The following is a 23,255-nucleotide window of genomic DNA, read 5'->3' as shown; positions in this document are numbered from 1 at the left end:
TATATGAGAACTTTCCAGCAGGGGTTACTGGATAGTGGTCCAGGGCAGAGACAATAATGCCAAGCGTAGGAACCTACACACCTGCCTCGGCTCAGATCTGCTAGCTCAATACAGAATACTTTTTTAAAAATAAATTTACTGAAATTCTACTTTCTGGCAAATTACAGCTCATGATAAACCTGCTATCCTGCAACTTTTTTGCCTGGTGGTAATCATATACATAACTTTTTAAATGTTCACCCAGGACGCTTGTGCAGTTTTTATAACCCCTCCTGGCACAAAGAGGCCAATAAAATGTTTGCTCAAGGAGTTAGCTGAGACAGCAGCAACAAATACAGTATATTTAATTGCACTTACACTGAATGTGGTGGGAGTTCTGTCCAACTACATTAATAACTATGGATTTTCTCAGAACTTAAGTAGCTTCTTTGGCAATCATCAGCTCAAATTGTGATTTCTATTGTGTACTTAGCCAACAAGAGTGACTTAATTTTCTGTAGACACCTCAAGACCAACACAATATTGCTTTATGATACTGAAGTTCAAGGTTTTCCAAGTCTACTAAAACCTCCAGCTGGAAACACAAGCAAAGAAATTACAGGGTGTGACGGTGACCTCTGACTGAGCTCACAGTAAGTAAATCCCCTGGTCGGGCCAGAATTTTCCCGTTGGTGAGCGGGGATGGGCCCCGCACGCCCACACGTAAAATGACGCGCGGTGACATCGGGCGAGCGTCCCAATGTCACCGCACATCATCATGATATTTCATTGGGCGGGCGTGCGATGATATCCGATGCGCGCTCACCATTAATTGATGGGCTACTTAAAGCCCTTGTGGCACCAAGCAATGGTGATTTTTTGGCCCCCGTGCGATCTTCGGGTTGGTGCACAGGGTGCAATGGGCAGGCGGGTAGGATATATTTGTATAAACCTCATCTACGGGTGGGATGAGAGCGCTTAGTGGGGTCGCGAGTGTGCTCTGTCAAATATTGATTTTTTTCAAAGTTACTGATATTTGCCTGTGTGACCTGCAAGACTTCAAAACGCATACCAGCTGCTTCGCCTGGATTCACAACCTTCAGGTCAGCTCTCTGCAGTGAGGAATCTTTTTTGGGCCTGCATCTTTCAGGAAGCCTTCCCATATCCTGGGGATGGGAGCTGAACTGTCCACTGGAGACACCTCCTCTGATGAGGAAGGGAGGGCTAGAAGGGGGAGGAGGCCAGGAGTGCACATTCAGCCTCCAGGGAAGCCACCTTTGGGAGGACAGGTGCAGGCACAAGGGATGCAGGGCCCAGAATTAGTCCAAGGCGGAAGGGGCCGCAGAAGACGTCACTATCCTGCTGCCAGGGTATACAGATGGCAAAGTAGCTACCTCAATATGTCTGAGGTGCAGTCCTGAAAGGGGCTCTGTCTCTCAAGGGAGACAGTGAACTATATCTGTCAGATGATTGGGCTTGAGATCTCCGTGAACAGTATGGGTGGACACCCCATGCCAGTGGCTCTAAAGGTCACAGCTGCCCTCAACTTCTATGCCTCTGGCTCCTTCCAGGAGTCGGTGGGTGATCTTTGTGGTGTCTCCCAATCAGCTGTCCACACTTGTGTCAAGCAGATGATGGACGCTCTGCTCAGGCATGCATTGGCCTTCATCCACTACCTTGGGACCAGGCAAGCTAGATACAGTGAGCCAGAGGCTTTGTGACCATTGCTGGCTTCCCCCGTGTCCAGGGTGCTATAGACTGTACACATGTGGCCATCAAGGCGCCAGCAGGTGAGCTTCGTCAACAGGGAGGGATTCCACTCCATGAACGTGCAGATAGTGTGGGATCACAGGATGCAGATTCTACAAGTCTATGCAAGGTAACCAGGCAGCTCTCATGATGCCTACATCCTCAGACACTCCCAGGTGCTGGGGCTCTTCAGTGCTCTGGCCCGGCTTGATGGATGGCTGTTGGTTAACAAGGGCTATCCCTCAGAAGGTGGCTCATGACGCCTCTCCACCATCTAAGAACAGAAGCTGAGCAGGGGTACAATAGGAGCCACGCCTCCACAAGAGCTATGGTGGAGAGAGCCATTGGTCTTCTCAAGATGCGCTTCCAATGCCTGGACCACTCAGGGGGCTCACTCCAGTACCCACAAGATCATGTATCACTGATAGTGGTTGTATGCTGCGCTCTCCACAATCTTGCGCTGGAAAGGGGGGTGCTGCGGATGATGAGGATGTAGACGCAGTGTCTGCGGTTGCACATGATGAGTCCAGCAGTGAGTCCAAGGATGAGCATGCACAGGGAAATGCTGAGAGGGTAGATGCTGATCCGGGCATTCTCCAGGGAGGCAGGGACACCTGGGGGGGGCTTTAATCCAACGAACCTTCAGCTAGCGCACCACATATGGACCTCCAGGACAAGCCTGGGCTGCAGGCTCCATACTCAATACCTAAGTGCAAAATCTGCCTGGATCATAACATTAATTAAGGGCCTTGTTAATAAAGCTGAATGTCCCACAAATCACATAACATTATTGGAAACCATCCACCTGCAGAAGAAACGAGGCACCCTCACCCACAGTGACAGAATCACACAGAATCACAGTGCAGAAGAGGCCCTTTGGCCCATTGAATCTGCACCGACAAATCCCATTTACCAGCACTTGGCCCATAGTCTTGAATGTTATGATGTGCCAAGTGCTCATCCGGGTACTTTTTAAAGGATATGAGGCAACCCACCTCCACCCCCCTCCCAGGCAGCGCATTCCGGACGGTCACCACCCTCTGGGTTTCATCACATCCCCCCCTAAACCTCCTGCCCCTCACCTTGAACTTTTGTCCTCTCATGACTGACCCTTCAACTAAGGGGAATAGCTGCTCCCGATCCACCCTGTCCATGCCCCTCGTAATCTTGTACACCTCGATCAGATCGCCCCTCAGTTTCCAATAAAAACAACCCAAGTCAATCCAACCTCTTTTCATAGCTTAAATGTTTCATCCCAGGCAACATCCTGGTGAATCTCCTCTCCACCCCCTTCAGTGCAATCACATCCTTCCTATAATGTGGCGACTAGAACTGTACACAGTACTCCATCTGTGGCCTCACCAAAGTTCTATACAACTCCAACATGACCTCCTTACATTTGTAATCTATGCCTCGATTGACAAAGGCAAGTGTACTCTACGCCTTTTTCACCACCCCACTAACATGCCCCTCCGCCTTCAGAGATCTATGGACACACATGCCAAGTTCCCTTTGTTCCTCAGAACTTCCTAGTATCATGCTGTTCATTGAATACTTCCTTGTCAAATTACTCCTTCCAAAGTGTATCACCTCACACTTTATAGGGTTAAATTCCATCTGCCACTTATTTGACCACCCCGTCTATATCTTCCTGTAGCCCAAGACACTCAACCTCACTGTTAACCACCTGGTCAATCTTTGTGTCATCCACAAACTTACCAATCCTACCCACCACATAGTCATCTATGTCATTTATATAAATGATGAAAAATAGGGGACCCAGCACAGATCCCTGTGGTATGCCACTGGACACTGGCTTCCAGTCACTAAAGCATCCTTCTGTCAACACCCTCTGACTCCTACAACTAAGCCAATTTTGAATCTACCTTATCAAATTACCCTGTGTCCCACGTGCATTTGCCTTCTTTATAAGTCTCCCAAGTGGGACCTTGTCAAAGGCTTTGCTGAAATCCATATAAACTACATCAACTGCACATGCTATTTATTGCCCATCCCTTGTTCATCTTCAGAAGGTACTAGTGTGGTGCTTTCTTGAATTGCTGCAGTCCGAGTGGTGATGGTACTTAGACTGTACAAGGGAGAGGGGGAGGGGGAGGTAAGCCGTGATCGTGGCAGGAAAAAGTCAGCAATGTGCTTGGGAGGAGAGAGTGAGACCATCGAGGGAGGGGGTGATGGTTGCTGATCAGGTTGCTGGGGGATTGGGATTGGCTACAATCTATGGAGGGAGGAATGAAAGGCCAGTAATTGAAGGTGCACAGAGACAGTCCCTTGAGGGACTGACAGCACTTGGGAATTGGATGGGGTCTGTTGGGGAATGGGGACTTTGGAGAGAGACACTGGGGAATAGGTGGAGCATCCACTTCATGCAGGTTTACTAGGAGGCACTTCAGATGGCCTTGCATGACACCTGCAACTAGCTCTGTGCCTAGTAGGCCAGCTTTTGAACTGCTCAGTCGCCTCATGGGAAACTACGTTGTCAGGCTAAGAGGCAACACCAAGAGCACTAGCTGAGTAGCATTGGGAGAACACAAATGCTGTCATGTTAGAGAGGGCAGCAGGTCCGTGCTCGAATGTGCCATTGCCATTCCCATTCCCACAGGGACACTCCACCAGTTCTAGCGATCCGTTAGAGCACAGGTTACTGGACTTCAAGTGAGCCTGCTAGCTGCTTTGAGCACTAAGATCTGCACTGAAATGGCAGCAGTTTGAGACTGCAAGGTTCTCATGCCCTTTGAGCTTCCACTGCTGCAGTGAGATTTTCGGTGGCTTCTGCCTGTACTGCAGTGGAAATTGAGACTGCGGCCACCAGACCCCATGCCCCATGTCACAGCTGCATCCACAAATACTGCCATGGTGCTGGCCATCACTTCCATGCTGAAGTTGGACTTCTACGTTCTCCCTAACAGTTAAATAAGACCATAAGACATAGGAGCAGAAGTAGGCCATTTGGCCCATCGAGTCTGCTCCGCCATTCAATGAGATCTTGGTTGATCTGATAATCCTCAACTCCACTTTCCTGCCTTTTCCCCATTATCCTTGATTCCCTTACTGATTAAAAATTTGTCTATCTCAACCTTCAATGCACTTAAGGACCCAGCCTCTACAGCACCTCTGTGGTAAAGAATTCCACAGATTTATTACCCTCTGAGAGAAGAAATTCCTCCTCGTCTCTGTTTTAAATGGGCGCCGCCTTACTCTGAGATTATGCCCTATGGTCCTAGACTCTCCCACAAGGGGAAACAACCTCTCAGCATCTACCCTGTCAAGCCCCCTAAGAACCTTATATGTTTCAAAAACATGAGGTAAATGAGGTTGTCTGGCTGGCTTGCCAATGCTCCAAGTATCTCGGTGTGCATCACTGTCAGTGTTCTCCTGTATGCTGTCTGATTGAAGTTCTCATCTGAGTATCCTGTAGTAGAACTCGACTGTGACCTCATCCTCCTATGAACTGGCACACGAGATATCCTTTCCCCCCAGCCTTGCTGCAGCCCGCTCATGCCTGCTGACTAACCACATGCTGATCCTGACTTGATACTAGTTTCTAAATTTCACACAGTACCAGTAACTTACCCAAGTATCAGATAAAATGATGATAATTCTTCATCAGTGGTGTGGTGTTGGTCTCTTTCTTCCTCCTTAGGTGCCCTAGCTAGGCAGGCAGCAGTTCTTGAGTATCTGAGGCAGATAACCAGTATAATCAGGAGGGCTAGGTAAGTGTAAGGGGGGATGTAGTGGTTGGGATGGAAAGCAATAGGTCGCAGTGTGAATCTGGTAGTTATTTCTCTGCCCTGGTGCTTTACTCCAATTGTGGACAACTGCGGTAGAGGCAGTCAAATGTCATTTCCTTTCAGTCAGTGCAGCACTCTATTAAGTGGGGCAGGCTGCCTTGAGAGATGGAGGCTAGCTGGAACACGTGCTAACCTTGCATGCTATTGGCACCCTGTTTAGCTTACAGGCAGCCAGCAGCATGGTCGTGCACAGCTGCACGCTAGAATTGGAAAATGAGGATGCAGCATAAAGCTTGCATCTTTCCTCAACAGGACCAGGCGTGAGTGAATCATGACCGCTGTGCCTTAAAATGGCTGCAAACAAATTTTCAGCCCAACATATTTCATGTTATTTTTGTGGGGAGATGGTGGGGTAGTGGTAATGTTACTGAACTAATAATTCAGAGGCCCAGGCTAATGTTCTGCGGACATGTGTTCAAATACTACCATAGCAGCTGGTGGAATTTAGATACAATTAATTAATCTGGAATTGAAAGCTAGTCTCAGTTCAGTAATGGTGACCATGAAACTATCATCGATTGTTGTAAAAACCCATCTGGTTCAATAATGTACTTTAGGGAAGAAAATCTGCCATCCTTACCTAGTCTGGCCTACATGTGACTCCAGATTCACAGCAATGTGATTGACTCTAGATTGCTCTCTGAAATGGCCTAATAAGCCATTCAGTTCAAGGGCAATCAGGGATGGGCAACAAATGATAACCTTGTCATCGACGCCCACATCCCACGAATAATGAAAAAAAAATCTCAAAATACTGTTTACAGATGAGGAACAACATTCTTCACTATCTAACTGTTGTAACTTGGTGAAATTACCACATGTGCGTAAGTCTGGTTCCACATGAGCTTTCCACGTGCTAGCTTTGTGGCCTTGCAGGAATAGGGATGACTTTAGAATCAATGATTGTTATGGTAAAGAAACAGGACATTCTGCCCATCAGGTCTGCACATGTTTTTCCCATGTTAGCTAACTGCCGAATGTCACTCTCTTGCATGCTCCCCACAATGCTCCCCACAACCTTTAATATTCCTTTTTTCAAATCTAATCTGTCAAGCCTGTCCTCATAACCATAAGCCTTCATTCTTGGTAACATCCTGTAAATCTACACTGCATCTTTTCCATTGACTTTACATTCTGCCTTTGAGACAACATATCCTTTCTTTAAGACATGAAGATGCTTGTTACTGAATTGGATTTAAGTTAATTCATGCAAAAATAAGTCTATCTGAAAAAAATTGCAGTTAATCATAGTTTTAAGATGGTTGGATGGTGGTTTATACATCCATTCAAGCTCAATAATATTCTTCATATGATTAGGTGATCAGAACTGTAAACAGAACTCCAGAAGGGCCTGACTGATTGATGCCTTATATGCCAACAACATAACAACTCAATCTGTTGAAGGAGTTCAGATGAAGTTTACAGCTTTGCTCTCACAGTTTCTTACATCATTTGACCTTACTGCACAGTAATCACTTCCAGGTGCCAATTTTCCTATGTTTAAGCTATCTGAATCTGAGGCTCAATCTGAGTAATACCATGCAATTTCTCCCAGGTGCCTATTATCTCAATCATTTTAATTTTCTTGCATAAATGCTGCCACAGTCTTCAAAGTTTAATACTATGCTTGCACTTAAAAGCACAGGTTGTACAACTTACCAAAAGTTGGCAATCACATTTGGCTGTAGGTGCACTTTTTTAAACAAGAAATATAACATACTGTTGAGTGAACAAGCTGAATCAAGTTTGAAGTGAGCAATTCTTATGTGAATGTAAAGTCTTAACAAGTCATATGAGAACAGCTGATCTAAGTAGCAACAGACTGTAGAATATTTGCTGACGTTTATTATTTTCGATCTGATCAGCATTCTGAATATCAGGGATAATTTTGCAATGGATGCAACGGTGTAAATGTGACCGGCGCAGAAGTTGCTGGCTTATAGGATGGAAACTTGTGGAGGAGATTACGGGTCTCAGCCACCTCTTTTCCCGAAGGCCCACCTCATCTTGTGCCACTCAGGCATTTAACAGGCCAGTGGTGGGCCTTCCCCGGAATCAAGGACCCCGGGTCAGAAGACCCATCCACCAAGATGCATGCGGTGGACAGAAGCCGGCATGTCTTCTGTACTTAGCAGCACCACCCAGGAGGCCATGGCTTCTGATTGAGGAGGGACCCAGGCTCAGATGAGTGGTGGCGGGAATGAGGAGTGGGGTGGTAGTCCCAGGGGAGGGCAGGCGCCAGGCGGTTGGCTCTGAGCATGCTCCCTTCCCAATGCCAGGTCCCTCAATCAGGCACTGAGTGCTTTTGAATGAGGGCTTCCCCCACTATGAGCCCGATGTATTTGCTTGTTGTGCTCCCCTCATGGCGAGCCACCTGCCTGAGGGGAGTGGGCATTAAAGGCAGAGCAAGCTCAAGGGGCCGAATGGCCTACTCCTGTTCCTAATTCATATGCTCTTAAGTACTTAAGGGCCTTAATTGTCTGTGGGGTGGGAAAGCTATCCATGAGCCTTTCTGCCATGGTCTTAAATCAGGGTGGAGGTGGGGAACTGGCGGGATCACTACCTGCCCGCCATCCCACCACCAAATTCGCTATGGGGAGGGCACAAGATTCCATCCATTGTTTTTTAACGCCCAGCTGCAGTGCACTTGCAGACAGTGCATCAAAGGCTCATTTAAGCACTAACCTGCAGGTCATGCAGATGATCCATAACTACACTTTTATTTTTGGCTTAGCTTCCATAATTTTTTCAGTTGCTTAATTCTTCACATTGTAATATTTGAAAGAGCTTGTAAATTGTTTTAAGCATTGTAAGCGTGAGACAATTGCCATTTTTTTCCCCTCAGGGAGGTTGAGGATGAGGAGAAATTGCAAAAGACAGTCTGCCCAAACCTCAGGTGAGTTTTACAGACCTGATAGCTATACTGGTTCATGCAACTAGTTCTCTCTCTTGGTCACACTTGCTGTTTCTTCTTCTCATATGTTAAACTGTCTTTTACATTTTCAAAAGCCTTCAACAGGAAAAATGCTAGCTTTCTGTCTTTCTTTCTGGGAGAAGTTATCTCACAACCGAAGGCAAATTTCAACATCAGGATGTGGTCCTGCAAACTCATACCACGGACATCATTAGCAGAGAAAGGTCACACAACAGTAGGAACGACCAAACAAAAATAGCTGGAAAAACTCAGCAGGTCTGACAGCACCGGTGGAGAGGAACACAGCCAATGCTTTGAGTCCGTATGACTCTTCATCAGAAGTAGGAATGACCAAACTAGAGGCCGTGCACAGCAAGGTGTTTGGTTATCTTTCTTTTCTTTCTGTTTAACACACACCCATGTACCACCACCACCACTCCAGCCCACCCCCCCATCCCCCCCACCATCCCCACAGCCCCCATCAACCCCAAACCACCACCCAACACACATACCCAACACACTCAAAATCACAACCTGGTCCTGTTTTGTGATGACAGTCACTTCTTACTGCTTATCATTTCATGTAACCCACCACCTCATCACCTCACCACCTCAGCTCACCACCACGTTCTCAAGGGCAATTAGGAAAGGGCAATAAACGCCCACATCCCATGGATGAATAAAAAACCCATATCGTTCCGCCTTTAATGGTTCTTCAGACAATGTGAGCAATGTGCCCATAGAGGGGGAAAGAAACTTACCAAAGGCAAACTGTACTCGCTCGTACCTTCCAAGACTCAGCACAGAAATAACCATCTTTAATGATAAAGGTACGGTTGGAGGGATCTGCACTGAGTGATCCACCGAACACAAGTGTTTGATAAGGATTTTAGTCAAGCCATGCATTTGACTGTAGTGCAGTTCAACCAATTATCATGGATTTCTGAGAAGTCATGGTCCAAGTTTGCAGGGGAGAGCTTGTCTCCAAACTCTAATGGCCATGTTGCTGCTGATATTAATTCACTTCTTGCACATTGGATTTAATAAGTCTTTCATGCCTCCCCCACTTCCTTACAGTAGCACACCCTGTTTAATATGAGAAAAGATCAATCAAACTGAAATGATGTTAAAAATACCCTGTTGTAACTGAAAACGATTTCCTTTTTATTCCTGCAAGATTGTACAGTCCTCTTAATAACTCTCTTTGAACTGACTTGAGGTAGCTGCAAAAAGACAACCAATGCCCATGGAATTTAAAGGCTTTTGGGAATCAAGTGCAGTGTTTGAATTTACCTGTGGGCTTCTATTTGGGTGGCTTCAATGACATCAAAACTCAACACAGGTACCCTGTGCTGTAGCAAGGATAGGCATATGCCCTGATCCCAGCATGTAGCTAAATATTCTACCCCACTGAATTCTGCAGTAGTCTTGTTCTTCCTGGATGAGTTCAATCATCTCTGCCACATCTGCACTGGGTCAGTGGAGTCAAGGTTTGATGGAGAGTGGGAAATGTCAGGCGTGCAAAGCCAATCAGTACTTGCCAACTCCCCAACTTTTCTAAGGCAGGTCGGTTGGGTCAAGGTTCACAGGAACATGAGAAAAAAATGCCCGGTTTTCAGACACAACTAATTTTCAGGTAGCCAGATTTGAGGTACTCTACTTGCATAAGTAAATGGTCTCTAAAACCTGATCTGAGTAACATCTTAAATAGTGCTGGAAATGGCTGTGTGAGTTTTTACAAACAGAATAACATTTTTAGTAAATCTCGCATTACTTTGACTTAATGCCATACATTTCTTATGACAAAAATAACAAATATCCCAATTCTTTGTTAGCATATAATTGTACTCTTCTAACAAGAGCATTTCCTGAAACTGGTTGGCTCTGAACTTAAATAAGAGACCTGTCACTCTCAGTCTGGATTACTTACCAGTTCTCATACTGACAAGGCCACAGCCATGAATTTCTTTGATGCTCCTTCGACTCCTGTGCCGTAACTTTAACAGAAGTGCGGCAGAAAATGCAACTTACGCATGTAGTCCCAACAAAGTTCCAGCAGTGGCTCCAAGGAAATCCCTAGCTCATGTCTTTCTGTTTCCTGAATGAGCAGGAAGCCAAGTGCTTGACCTCTAAATGGGCACGTCGCCAAGGGCTTAACCTCCAACTTGCTCCCAGCTTCCCATGACTGGCTGACCTAACAATTAATTCACTTACCATCCTTGTGTACTAAATGTTTAACAAATAATGCTATAATTGAACAGAAAAAAGTGCAAGAAGGATAGCCACCATCTGAAAGAAAAAGGTTAATGCTTGGGAGTGGGATCCAGCTTTACCTTTCCTTTTCAGAAGCTGCCCTGCTATACATTTCTAGAATTTTATGATTTATTTTTAAATACCAATTTTTCATTGCTTGTTTAAATATCCAACTGCCTGACTGCTATTAATATTGGTAAAACAGGGGTTTCCAAACAAAAGGTCACGACCCCACACAATTGGGGGGTCACAAGTAGCAAGGTGGCAATGACAAGCACGGAGTGGAGGCTCTGGTGGGGCAGTCTTGGGACCAGCTCTATGGCCCTTTGATGTGCACGCACAGATTTTATTTCTATCTGATTCAAATGGCACATCCTAAGATAGTTTTCTCCAAGGCTCCATCAGTGCCTGCTAAACAATTGTAGAAAAGGCCATTGCTGTCCAGCTGCACATCCTTCCCCCCTCCACCTGCCCCCCACCAGGGGCTACAGCAATTGTTAAATGTTAAAATGGAATCACAGTGCACAAAGGTTTGGGATTCACTATGGTAAAACAAACATGATCAATGGCAGCATTCAATCTTACAGCTCACTCTGGATTACTTTTCCTGAATCAGTTGCTGTCTTAATTGTTAATTTAAAAAGTTTATATTATAATTACAGCATCAATGAGTCATGGAGATTAAAATTCCAATTAGCACTGTGAAAAATTATCTATAAATATTACAGAATCATAGAATCTTTCAGGCCATCTCACCTGTGTTAGCTCTCTGAAAGAGCTAAATATTTAGTCCATTCCTCTGCCCAATTAACACTTTTTTTTCAAATATTCACCCACTTTCCTTTGAAATGTTATTTATGGCTTCTGCTTCCATCTATTTAAAACATTAGCTGAGACACTGCTGAAGTCTAGGTGAATATGGTCCCAATCCATATGCCTAAAGAAAATACAAAAATAAGAGGTGAAAGAAAAACTTACATTTAAGTATCTCCACTCACAGCTTCAGGACTTCTCAAAGCACTTTACAGCCAACAAAATACTTTTGAAATGCAGTCATTGTTGTAATGTAAGAATGAGGCAGTCAATTTGTGCATAGCAAATTCCAATAAACAGCAATGAAATAAAGCATCTCCTTCAGTAATGTTGATTGAAGGATGAATATTATTCAGGCCACTGGGAGAACTCTCCTGTTCCTCTTCAAAAGTGCGAGTGGGTAGATACGACCTATGTCCGACAGAGAATGGGTCTCAAACAAACCATTCAAACAGGCCATTCTTCCCCAGAACGTCAGAACTGCAGGACTCTTTACCTCCCTCAACCTTGCTTTCCACCTAACTCCAGCATTTTGAAAGCTCAGCTTGTTGTCTCCTAATCACTAATTTGTCATTAACCCCATGTTCTTTCTACACTTTTCAATCTTCCTGGTGTATTGCACAATGGCCCTTTGCCTAGGTTCCATAATAATAAAAATATTATTCAAAAGTTCACATTCCTCAATCCACATGAATGAATTTCCAAATGGCATAAAATAAAAAATACTAATTTTGACAACATTTAAAGAAGTTTAGTTTTATAATGGTTTCACTAGTTCAGATTATTAGTGCACATTTTCTTTCCAAGATAATTTGGTTCTGGTTTACTGGTCTATTTCCAATATGGTGCTACAGGGAAAACCAGTCAACTTAACATAAGTCTTAGGGAAGCTTCCTCCAATAAATTAATAAATAGACATACAAACATACATATGAACATACAAAATAGGAGCAGAAGTAGGCCATTTGGCTCTCGAGCCTGCTCCACCATCCAATAAGATCACGGCTGATCTGTTTCTCATCCACCCCAAATAACCTTTGGGGGTAGGACATAACTTTGCCAAACAAGAATCTATCTACCTCTGCCTTAAAAGTATTCAATAACTCTGCCTCCACTGCCTTCTGGGGCAGAGAGTTCCAAAGACACATGACCCTTAGAGAAAAAAATTCTCCTCATCTCTGTCCTAAAAGGGCGACCCCTAATTTTAACAGTGCCCCCTAGTTCTGGGCTCACCCACAAGATGAAACATCCTTTCCATGTCCATCTTGTCAAGACCATTCAGGATCTTATATACTTCAATCAAGTCACCCCTCACTCTTCTAAACTACAGTAGAAACAAGCCTGTTCAACCTGTCCTCATAAGACAACCAGCTCATTCCAGGTATCAACCTAGTAAACCTCCTCTGAACCGCCTCCAACAAATTTACATCCTTCCTTAAATAAGGAGGCCAAAGCTGTACACGATATTCAAGATGCTGTCTCACCAATGACCTGTATAACTGAAGCATAACATCCTTACTTTTGTGTTCAATCCCTCTTCTAATAAAGGATAGCATTCCATTAGCCTTCTTAATTACTTGCTGTATCTGCATACTAACTTTTTGTGACTCATGCACTTGAACGCCTCGATCCCTCTGCACTTTGGAATTATGCAGTCATTTTCTGTTTAATAATCTGTTTTTTATTCTTCCTGCCAAAGTGGACAATTTCATATTTTCCCATATAATACATCTCTCAGATTTTTGCCCAATTTTCTCAACCTATCTACAACGTCCTCCTCGCAACATACTTTCCTACTTATCTTTGTGTCATCTGCAAATTTAACTACCATGCCTTCGCTCTCCTCATCTAAGTCATTGATGTAAATTGTTAAAAGCTGATGCCCCAGCACAGACCCCTGCGGGACTCCACTCGTCATATCCTGCCAATCAGAAAGAGACCCATTTATGCACAGAGCATTTAGGCAGCTCAATATTCCAGGATATAGGGTCTTCAGGCGAGACAGGGAAGGAGGTATCGCAATATTGATCAAGGAATCAATTACGGCAGTAAGGAGTGATGACATCTTAGAAGGCTCCTCAAATGAAGCCATATGGGTAGAACTGAAAAACAAAAAAGGTGCAATCACATTGCTGGGAATGTACTATAGGCCCCCAAACAGTCTTTTTCGTGCGCATGCGCAAAAGAGCATACTCACGCTTTTCGGGAATCCCCACCCCGCCCACACAGGAAGCACAATGCGCTTCCCGCCGGACGTCACCCTGGGCGGGCCTTAATTGGGCAGCCCACGTAAAATGGCGGTGGGGCCCGCTTCTGTGGTGGGGATTGGCTCCCCGCCCACTGGAGATTGGGTTGGGCCTGCCCACCCGACAGGCAGAAAATTCTCCTCAGAGAGTTGGGATACGGGGTCATTTTCAGGATGGCAACCTGTAACTAGTGGAGTGCCACAGGGATCAGTGCTGGGTACAATTATTTACAATATATATTAATGACTTGGATGAGGGAAATGAATGCACGTGCACAAAAGAGCTCACTTTGACAGCTGGGGATTCCCCCTGCCCCACCCCACACAGGAAGCGCACAGTGCTTCCTGACGGGCAGGCCGCTGGGCGGGCCTTAATTGGCCCTCCCACTCAAAATGGCGACAGGCCCCGTTTTGGTGGCGGGGGTTGGCTGTCTGCCCACCACCGAGCCGGTGGGGCCCACACACCAAAGGCAAAATTCTGCCCAAGAGTCTACAGAGGGATACAGACAGATTAATTGAGTGGGCGAAAACTTGGCAGATGGAATATAATGTGGGAAAGTGTGGGGTTATGCACTTTGGCAGGAAGAATAGAGAAGCTGAATATTATTTAAACGGAGAAAGACTGAAGAAAGCTGCAGCACAGAGGGTTTGAGGGTCCTTCTGCATGAATCCCAAAAAGCCAGCATACAAATTCAGCAGGTAATAGATAAGACAAATGGAATGTTGGTCTTTATTTCAAAGGGAATGGAGTATAAAAATAGGGAAGTCTTGCTAAAACTATACAAGGCACTAGTTAGAATACGCCTAGAATACTGTGAACAGTTTTGGTCCCCTTATCTAAGGAAAGATATACTGGAGGAAGTCCAGAGAAGGTTCACTAGGTTGATCCCAGGGATGGGAGAATTTTCTTATGAGGAGAGGTTGAGTCGGTTGGGCCTGTACTCATTGGAGTTTAGAAGAATGAGAGGCGACCTTATTGTAACATATAAGATTGTTGGGGGATAAAAGCAAAAAACTGCGGATGCTGGAAATCCAAAACAAAAACAAAAATATCTGGAAAAACTCAGCAGGTCTGACAGCATCTGCGAAGAGGAATACAGTTAACGTTTTGAGTCCGAATGACTCTTCATCACAACTAAGGAAAAATAGAAAAGAGGTGAAATATAAGCTGGTTTAAGCGGGGGTAGGACAGGTAGAGCTGGATAGAGAGCCAGTGATAGGTGGAGATTGCTAAAAGATGTCATAGACAAAAGGACAAAGAGGTGTTGATTGTTAGGGAGCTTGACCGGGTAGATCCTTAGAGGTTGTTTCCCCTTGTGGGAGAGTCTAGTCAGAGGGCATAATCTCAGAGTAAGGGGGCACCCACTTAAAGCAGAGATGAGGAGAAATTTCTTCTCTCAGAGAGTAATCAATCTGTGGAAGTCTTTACCGCAGAGAGCTGTAGAGGCTGGGCTGTTAAGTTTTTTCAAGGCTGAAATTGACAGATTTTTAATCAGTAAGGGAATCAAGGGTTTTGGGGAAAAGGCAGGAAAGTGGAGTTGAGGATCAGCCATGACCTCATTGAATGGCGGAGCAGACTCGATGGGCTGCATGGCCTACTTCTGTTCCTACGTCTTATGGTCTTATACTGTCTGGTTTCTACCAGCCAGCCAATCTTCTACCCATGCTAATATGTTAGCTCCTACACCATGAACTTTGATTTTCCGCAATAGCCTTTGATGTGACACCTTATCAAATACCTTATGGAAATCCAAGTACAGTATGTCTTCAGGCTCCCCTCTATCCACAGCAAATGTTACTTCTTCAAGGAACTCCAATAAATTGGTTAAACGTGATTTCCCTTAAAAAAAACCAGTTTGACTCTTCCCAATTACCTTGACTTTTTCTAAGTGCCCACTTATAGCCTCCTTAATGATCGATTCCAACACCTTCCCCATGACAGACGTCAAACTAACTGGCCTATAGTTTCCTGTTTTCTGCCTACCTCCCTTCTTGAATAGAACAGTTATATTTGCTACTTTCCAATCTGATGGAATCTTTCAAGAATCTAGAGAATTTCGGAAAATTAACACCATCACATCCATTATCTCATTTGCCACCCATCAGGACTTGGAGAAAAAAGCACTTGGAGACTTGTCAGCCTAAGTGTTAATTATAGACAGCCAGCATGAAGTTGTCTGGCAAATTTAACTGAATTCTTTGTGAAAATAAAGGAAATATATTGATAAAATACAACATAAGAAATGTGTTAATCAAATTAAAGCACAAGACATTAAAATGAATATGGCAACATAGATAAGAAGTTGGATAAAGTGCAGAAAACAGAGACCAGCACTTAATATTTATTGAATTGGAGATATATGAACAGTGGTGTCCCCAGGAACACTGCTCTTCCCAAGGAGAGGAGGAGGAAGAGTGGAAGTGCTATAGTGGTAGGGGATTCCGTAGTTAGGGGAGCAGACAGGCGTTTCTGCAGCCATAGATGTGACTCCAGGATGGTATGTTGCCTCCCTGGTGCTAGGGTCAAAGATGTCACAGAGCAAAGGGGAGGAAGTGGCAAACTGGTATTGTCACTGGAATAGTAAACCAGGGTAATGTTCTGGGGACCCATATTCAAATCCCACCAAAGCAGATGGTGAAATGTGAATTCAATAAAAATCTGGAATTAAAAGTCTAATGATGACCCTGAAACCATTGTTGTAAAAACCCATCTGGTTTGCTAATGTCCTTTAGAAAAGGAAGGCTACATGTGACTCCAGATCCACAGCAATGTGGTTGACTCTTAAATGCCCTCTAAATGAGGGCAATCAGAGATGGGCAAAGAATAAAAACAGAATTACCTGGAAAAACTCAGCAGGTCTGGCAGCATCGGCGGAGAAGAAAAGAGTTGACATTTTGAGTCCTCATGACCCGGCAAAGAATGTTGACCTAGCCAGAGACACCCATATCCCATGAATGAATTTTTTAAAAAGTTGCAGGACATTCTTTTGAGGGAGGGCGAAAAGCCAGAGGTCGTGGTCCACAGCATCGGTTGGAAAAGGGGTGAGGTCCTGAAAGCAGATTTTATAGCGTTAGGAAGGGAATTAAAAAGCATTAACTCAGCATTACTCCCAGTGCTACTTGCTAGTGAGCACAAGAACAGGACGATTGAGCAGTTCAACACAGCTGGAGGGAGGGGGCAGACAAATTTTACAAAGCTGAGAGGTGAACTGGCAAAAGTGGACTGGATACAGCTACTAGAAGGGAAAACAGTGTCAAATCAGTGGGAGGTATACAAAAGTGAGATTCTATGGGCACAGTGTAGACATGTTCCCACAAAGCAAAGGGTGGTACTGCCAAATCTAGAGCCCCATGGTTATCCGGAAGCATAAAGGGTAAGATAAAGCAGTAAAGAAAGCTTCTGACAGTCACAAAAAGCTTAATACTGTAGAAAGCCTAAAGGAGTATAAAAAATACAGGGGTGAAGCAAAAACGGAAATTGGGAAAGCAATGTGGGCAGGGTTCTCAAAGAGTACTTTGTCTCTGTCTTCAATAAGGAGAAGGATAATGCAGACATTCTAGTAAAAGAGGAAGGGTGCAAAATATTAGGCACAATAAGCATAAAGATAGAGTAAGTACTGGAGGGACTGGCATCCTTGTAGGTGGATAAATCACCAAGGCTGGATGGATTGTATTCCAGGTTGTTAAAGGAAGCCAGGGAGGAAACAGTGAATTCTCTGAGGATCAATTTCCAATCCTCCCTAGATACAAGCAAGGTACCAGAGGATTGGAGGTCTGCTAATGTTGTACCAATATTTAAAAAGGGTGCGAGGGATAGGCCAGAAAATTATAGGCCAGTCAGTCTGACTTCAGTGTTGGGCAAGTTATTGGAATCAATTCTGAGACACAGAATAAATGTCACTTAGAAAGGCACGAATTGATCAGGGATAGTCAGCATGGTTTTGTTAGGGGAAGATCGTGTCTTACTAAATAGAGTTTTTTGAGGAAGTAACAAGGAGGACTGATGAGGGTAGTACAGTGGATGTTGTCTAGGTGCATTTTAGTAAGGTATTTGACATGGTCCCACATGGCAGACTGGTCAGAAAAGTGAGATACCATAGGATACAGGAAAAGGTGGCAGGTTGGATCCAAAATTGGCTCAGTGACAGGAAACAAAGGGTAATGGTTGATGGATGTTTTTGTGAGTGGAAAGCGGTTTCCAGTGGCATTCCGCAGGGCTCTGTGGGGGCCCTTGCTGTTTGTCATATATATTAATGATTTGGACTTAAATGTGGGAGGCATGATTGGGAAATTTGCAGATGACACAAAAATTGGCCACTTAGTTGATGGTAAAGAGGATAGCTGTCATCTCCAGAATTATACTAATGGTTTGGTTGAGTGGGTGGAAAAGTGGTAAATGGAATTCAATCCAGAGAAGTGTGAGGTAATGCATTTGGGGAGGGCAAACAAAGCAAGAATTCTCAATAAATGGGAGGTAATGAGAGGTGTTCAGGAAGTGAGAGACCTTGGAGTGTATGTCCACAGGTCCCTGAAGGTGGGAGGACGGGTGGATAAGGTGGTAAAGAAAGCATATGGAATACTTTCCTCTATTGGACGAGATAGTGAATACAAAAGCAGGGATGTAATGATGGAACTGTATAAGAAGCTGATTAGGCCACAGCTAGAATTTTGTGTATAGTTCTGGTCACCACATTACAGGAAGGACATAATTGCCAGCGCTTGAAAATTGCAGCTATGAAGAAAGATTGGATAGGCTAGGGTTGTTTTCCTAAGGACAGAGGAGGCTGAGGGATGGACTAATTAAGGTGTACAAAATTATGACGGGCCTAGATAGGGTAGACAGGAAAGACCTGTTTCCCTTAGCTGAGGGGCCAATTACCATGGGGCATAGATTTAAGGTGATTGGTGGAAGGATTAGAGTGGACATGAAGAAAACCTTTTTCACCCAGAGCATGGTGGGCGTCTGGAATTTACTGTTTGAATTGGTGGTTGAGGCTGAAACGCTCAAATTGTTTAAAAGCTATCTGGATATGCAGCTGAAGTGCTATAACCTGCAAGGCTGTGGACCAGGTGCTGAAAACTGGGATTAAAAATGAGCGGCTAGCTTCTATTTTCTCTTTTTATGGCCAGCACAGACATGATGGGCTGAATGACCTCGTTCTGTGCCAACTTTTCTATGGTTCTAAAGAGTAGTGGTTAATGGATGTTTTTCAGATTGGAGGAAGATTTGTAGTGGAGTTCCCCAGGAGTCAGTGTTGGGACACTCGCTCTTCTTGATATAGTAATGACCTCAACTGTGGTGTTCAGGGCGTGATTTCAAAATTTGCAGTTGATATAAAAATTGGAAACATTGCCAACTGTGATGAGGATAGTCATGAACTTCAAAAGGACATAGACATGTGGATTGGGCAGACAAGTGGCAGATGAAGTTCAATGCAGAGAAGTGTGAGGTGATTCATTTTGGCAGGAAGAATATGGTGAGACAGTATAAAATAAAGGGAGCTTTTCCAAAGGAGGTGCAGGAACAGAGGGACCTCGGTGTATCTGTACATAAGTCATTGATGGCAAGACATGTTGTGAGAGCAGTTAATAAAGCATATTGTATCTTAGGCTTTATTAATAGGGTAATTAAGTACAAGAGTAACGAGGTCATGTTGAACTTGTATAAGGCACTTGTTAGGCCTCATCTGGAGTACTGCATCCAGTTCTGGGCACCATACTTCAGGAAGGATGTGAAGGCATTGGAGAGAGTACAGAGGAGATTCACAAGAATGATCCCAGCGATGAAGAACTGTAGCTATGAGGATAGATTGGAGAATTTGGTACTGTTTTCCTTGGAGAAAAGAAAGCTGAGAGGAGACTTGATAGAGATATTCAAAATCCTGAGGGGTACGGACAGGGTAAACAGTGAGAAACTGTTCCTGCTCAAGGGAGCATCACGAACTAGAGGGCACAGATTCAAAATAATTGCAAAGGCAGTAAAAGTAATGTGAGGAAATATTTTTTCACCCAAAGGGTGGTTGAAGTCAGGAACAAACTTCCTGAGAGGGTGGTGGAGGTAGGTTCGATAGGGGTATTCAAGAGGGAATTGGATTGCCATCTGAAAAGTAAGGTTACGGGGTTAAGGCAGGAGAGTGGGACAAGGTAGAATGTTCTTTCAGAGAGCCAGCGCAGACTTGATGGGCCGAATGGCTTTCTTCTGCATTATAAAGATTCTGTGATCGCTAATGAATACGGTAAGGAACTTAAGAAACACAGACAGGTTACTAAGTTGGACAGGGAGACATCAAATAAAATTTAATGCAGAGAAATATGAGTCAATACCTTTTGGCATTAAAACAGTAAACTTTAAAATGAGTTGAGTAGCAGATATACTTAAGAGGTTAGATATAGAAATTGTGAAAAGTGGGGAGCAAATTGGTAATGCTGTAAAAAAATCGTTTGATTGTCAAAGCAACAATACATAAATCATTGATTGAGCCACAGTTAAAAGAGTGTCCAGCACGAGCACCATAGGAAAGATGGCAAGACCATGAAAAGAGTTTAGATTCCCAAGAGTAAATCAGCTACAACAGGCTTTAGTTATGAGGAGAATTTGGGCTCTTTTCATTAGAACAAAAAAGGTTAAAAGAACAGAAATGTTCAAGGTTTTGACAGGATTTGAGGAGATAAATCAGGAAGAAGCTCTTTCCCACAGGTTCATTAACCAGTAACTAGAAAGTTATCAATTTAAGATGATCAGCAAAACAACTAAAGGAGAGATAAAATCATTTTTCTCAGAAGTAAGGTTGTTAGGGCATGGGTGCCCTACCAGAAATAGGACTGGAAACAGACTCAATAACAACAGACTCAATCAACTAGAAGTCAATAATCAAAAAAGAGGATAAATATTTGAAAAAAATTAAATGGTTAGGTGAATGAGACTGAGGGCATATCTCTTTCAGAGAACAAGCACAGGTGCAATAGGAGGAATGCCTTTTTTGATTCTATTAAACAAATAAAATTGTTCCTGCTTCAGATGACCAGCATTTGCAATTTTTGATTTTTATTTTTGTTACTTATCTGTTGTTGATTATTTTGGCAAAATTAAACTTATACTGGCATATTTAAAATAACCAAGATGGAGTTGCACATGTGATATCAGTGTCAACAATTTTGCTGTGCATATCGTAACAAGAGCAAATCAGTTCTCATGAGAACACTAGAGGGTGCTCCTGTTACTGCTCTGTACTAACACAGTGACTTTTAACACCAATAGCAACTAATAGCCCCCTCGTCACATACAGAATAACATTTCACAATGGAGACTAAGATAAAAAAGCTAGAAAAAGGAAGTCAGAATCATGGTTGGATAGGGAAGAACTGTTGAAAGAGAACTTTTTTTTCAAAAAAGGTTTTGTGAATCAGAAGACAGAGATACCTCAAAGGGATAGACAGTGACTCAAGGGGGGATTTCAAAATGAAAGAAAGAATTTTGAAATAAGTTCACCTAAATACGGAGAAATCAATGGAGAAGGACAAGGTTGGTAGAACAGCAGGATTTGGTGCGTGAGAGATGGGCTGTTGCATTCTGAATGAGTTCCAGTTGGCTGAGAATAGAGATAGGTATGTGAGTTTGAGATGTGAATTATGAAGGACCCCATGCAAATACTGACACTCCAATGGGAACCCTTGCACACATTAATACATTCCCAACCCATATTTTCCCTGCCGAAGGAGAGACACAGCTATACAAAGCCGAGACACCATCTGCTTTCTCAGCTGGACATAAAAGATCCCATGCAAGAGCAGGGGAGTTATTCCCTCTGGCCAATATTTATCACTCAATCAACATCATGAAAAAACACAAAACCCAGTGATTATTACTTTGCTGTTTGTGGGAGCTTGCTGTGCTCAAATTGGCTGCTGCATTTCCTACACAATAATGACTACACTTCAAAAATCAGTTGTAAAGTGCTTTGGAACGTCCTGGAGTTGTGCAAGATCCTATATAAGTGCAAGTGTTTTTTTCCTTTCAAATGGAAAGTGTGGGTTTCATTGTGAGACATACTTTCATTGACATGGAGCAAGAGACCTAAAGTATTTGGTAATTCAACAAATAAAGAAAAGACTCAAATTCAATGGTCTGATGAACTCCCAGATCCCCTCATGAAACTCATGAAAGCATATGCACGAATAGTGCATGGCGTGGGAGGTGGGGGCATACTTTTTATTGAAAAAATGGGAGAGAATGTTTATATTTCTCTCGGACACACCAGAGAAACTACATCCTCAGAAAATGTATGTTTCAAGCATTCTGAGAATTTTGTGGGTTGTAAGTAACAAAAACGGACAGACATTCTTCTGTTCCATAAAATGAAGAATTTCAGTATCTTTATATATTTCTGACTTCCAGACCAGAGGTCACTCAGCATTTCTAATTGTTTAGGATTTTTCTTTTAAATAATTAATTCTTTAGAAGCAATCCAGTATCAATAGTGAGATTGTACTAAATGGAGAGTAGCAAATGAAAAGTGATTTGAAGAGTAAAGTTAGCCACCCCTTTGTTTCATAGTGAATATTTCAAGTCGCGACTGTATGCTCATGCATGAAGCTACGTGGCCAAGACAAAGGGCAAAATCTTTGGCTCGGCGAGCAGGGGTGGGGCCCGCTCACCGACATGTAAAATGACATGCTGTGAAGTCGGGCGTGCATCCCACTGTCACCGCACATCATTCATGTTTTCAGCAATAAACTGAGCTGCCCGTTAAGGTTGGCAGGCTGGCGAAGAACACAGGTGGCCTTCGCATTTTTCATGGAACCTCATCCACGGACGGGATGAGGTATCATGAAGGATTTTTAAATTCTTGAAAACATTTTTAATAAAGTTAATAGACATGTCTCAGCTCATGTGACAGTTTCACATGAGGGGACATGTCTGAACATTATTATTTCCTTTATTGAATTTCTCTGAACTTAAACCAATGTCCTTGAGGCAGCTCTGTGCCTCGAGGAAGATTTCTGCGCTCTTTCGCGCACATGCCGACTCAGCCTACTCCTCCCGCCCGCACATGGAGCGCTCAGCGCTTCCGGGCGTGCGTCACGTTGGGCAGGCCTTAATTGGCCCACCCACGTAAAATGGCAGCGCCCAGCTGATCATGGACGGCGATCGGCTGCGCACACACCCGTGCCCACACCCGCCCAACCTCCGCAACAGGGAGAAAATTCTCCCCAAAATAAAAGTTTCCTTTATGCTTGCCTCCCACATGACACCATCCACACCCACCACCCCACCCCACCCCAGCTATTTTCCCTAGACTACACAAGGACCTAAAATAGCCAAATGAAAGAACTGGTGCAACATAATTCTCCAAAGATAGAGTTGCAATGGAGAGGTGATAGTAGTTAAATCACGTGCTGACAATTCAAACTTCTCCAAATAAAAATGCACCAATACCGCAAGCTGTGCTCAAAATAGGGAAGTTTCCCATTAGGCCCACTGGGTTAACATGTG

The 23,255-nt window shown here is 43.8% G+C and overlaps 1 protein-coding gene across 2 annotated transcripts in view; it reads right to left on the bottom strand.

Annotated features, from left to right (window-relative positions):
* gjc2 (gap junction protein gamma 2) overlaps positions 1-23,255 on the bottom strand; it is a 106,783-nt gene that overhangs the window by 66,985 nt on the left and 16,543 nt on the right. The window contains exon 1 of one of the 2 annotated variants that reach the window (XM_041184250.1): positions 11,461-11,542. The exons of the other annotated variant lie outside the window; for it this stretch is intronic. The gene's annotated coding sequence lies outside the window, so the exon portion shown is untranslated. Of the gene's footprint in view, positions 1-11,460; positions 11,543-23,255 lie in introns of those variants that run through there. 2 annotated transcript variants of the gene reach the window in all.

The sequence above is a fragment of the Carcharodon carcharias genome, chromosome 3 (assembly GCF_017639515.1).
Source record: "Carcharodon carcharias isolate sCarCar2 chromosome 3, sCarCar2.pri, whole genome shotgun sequence".
Lineage (NCBI taxonomy): Eukaryota > Metazoa > Chordata > Chondrichthyes > Lamniformes > Lamnidae > Carcharodon > Carcharodon carcharias.
Note: the sequence above shows the minus strand (reverse complement) of the source record. Positions and strands in the feature narration are given on the sequence as shown.